Source organism: Ailuropoda melanoleuca, chromosome 8 (genome assembly GCF_002007445.2).
Source record: "Ailuropoda melanoleuca isolate Jingjing chromosome 8, ASM200744v2, whole genome shotgun sequence".
Classification (NCBI taxonomy): Eukaryota; Metazoa; Chordata; class Mammalia; order Carnivora; family Ursidae; genus Ailuropoda; species Ailuropoda melanoleuca.
This window is the reverse complement of record NC_048225.1, coordinates 109,725,320-109,727,390: the sequence shown is the minus strand read 5'-3', so window position 1 is coordinate 109,727,390 and position 2,071 is coordinate 109,725,320. Positions and strand designations below refer to the sequence as shown.

Genomic DNA, 2,071 nt, shown 5'->3' with positions numbered 1-2,071 from the left:
GAGCAAAAGGTGGATACTTAACCGACTCAGCCACCCAGGCTGGTCTAACTTTGTCACGATTGAGAACTCTGAATTAAAATCAATTTTTCTAACACAGGGAATTAGCAACATATTGCACATGGTTTAAATTTGTTCAACATACTCTTTTTATTCTAATTCAGCAATGAGATAGCCTAAGAAATATATTCCTCAATAAGTCTTATCAGCTTCAATATCCATACATATGTAATATATCTCATTAGTGCCTTCTGTTTTTAACACAATTAGGCTCCAACAAAGGAAGATAAGTAATGCTTTTAGATGTTTACTAAATTAGAGAGAAACCTATAGGACCACGGGTATAGATGAACTTCAGTGCTTCAGCTCCTGAAATAGTTCCAGCTCTCTGAGGCAAATCAGCTCTCTTAGATGTGCAGGTCAAAATCAGGACAGTCTCTAGAACTTTCTTCAGGGATACAATTTTTATTAGGATAGGACTCCAGGAAATTTTTATATGATGCACTTAAGGAATAAGCCGAACATATTAAATTCACTCCAACAGTTCACCTGAGCTTACCGTGTGGTATAGGCACGGGTAATTATAGGGAATAAAGCATTGAATAAAACATGGTTAACATTAAACAAAAATAAAAATGAAATACAAATTAAAAAATAATATGGCATGACAAGTAGTAATGAATACTATGGAGAGGGGGGACTATGGTGAAGGGTTGTTATTCTAAATATGGAGGTCATGTAGTACACTAATGTGAGGGTGATCCTTGAGCTAAGACACAGTGGAGGCAAAGAACTGACCCATGAAGATATAGGGACTGGGGCGGCTTAAGCCTGATAATCAATAGCAAGAACAAAAGTTCCAGGGAAGGTGGTAGGAGGGTGCCCTGAGTTTGGGAAAATTTAAAAAATAAAAAGGAAGCCAGTATGACTGGAGTGAATTGAATGAAAGTGGTAGGGAAGGCTCACAAGATGATAAAAGATGATATCTTTTGAAAAAATGCAGATAGAGTTTGAGCAGATAAACTGTTAAGTAGCTTTGTGGTACAGTTGCAAACAGAATAGAGAAGAATATATTTGCTTATTTTAGACCACCTCATAGTCTCTCATCAGTATTAGTCACTGTGCCTCTGAAAATGCCTTGGTCTCTATTTATAGTTATATATCTTTCCACAAAATAACTAGATTTCCAAATATATTATCCAAATAATATATAATCCCCAATATACCATTTCATATTCACATTTGTAGTTACACATTTGAAATTACCACATACATGACCTGATAGCATGTAAACACTCAAGGAAACCTACATTGTTTATAGTCTTCCTTCCAAACTTCTCTTTTAGTAAATGAAATGAACATTGATATAGAAAATCCCGTTTGCATAGTCCAACATCCATTCTCCTATTTTTTTTTTAAAGTCAGAAAACCAAAAAACATGGACTGCTTCATGAATTTGCATGTCATCTTTGCTCAGGGCCCATGCTAATCTTCTCTGTATCGTTCCAATTTTAGTATATGTGCTGCCAAAGCGAGTACTCTCCTATTCTCTTTAATACCAGGCCCAGATTTTAGGGGCTCATGCTTGCTGTTAATGAAAGTCAACATTTCTCTAGCCTCTTTTTCCATGAAATTGGCAACATGACCAAATTTTGGCGAATTACATGTGAGAAGTGTTGTTTGGGTCTGGCTATTTAAGGTGAACCCACCCCACCTATACTACTGCTGTTACTTCTTCCTGCAATAAGGATATCATAAATGAAGTTCTTGAACCATAGTCTTAAAGCATGTGATGAAAGCTTGAAAACGGGAGCTTTGTACTAGAATGGTGAAATAAAGAGATGGAATGTTTGATTCATTGATGTTATTGCAGAAGAACCACAAAGCACCTTTGGACTGCTTACCTAATTTCTTTTATGTAAAATAAAAAATACATGCCTTTCTCTTGTCTCACAATTTTTAGTTTGAATTTTTATGTTATAATGAGCTGAACATATATAAGGCATACAACCATTCCTTCACCAGTCCATATTTAGAATCATCTTTTACTCTGCTTTAACTCATCCTATCTAGT

The 2,071-nt window shown here is 35.5% G+C and overlaps 1 non-coding gene across 1 annotated transcript; it reads right to left on the bottom strand.

Moving 5' to 3' along the window:
* Nucleotides 1–1,429: 1,429 nt before the first annotated feature.
* Nucleotides 1,430–1,536, bottom strand: LOC117803664. Its single transcript, XR_004627601.1, has one exon. It is a non-coding gene; the product is annotated as a U6 spliceosomal RNA (small nuclear RNA).
* Between the last annotated feature and the right edge of the window lie 535 nt (nt 1,537–2,071).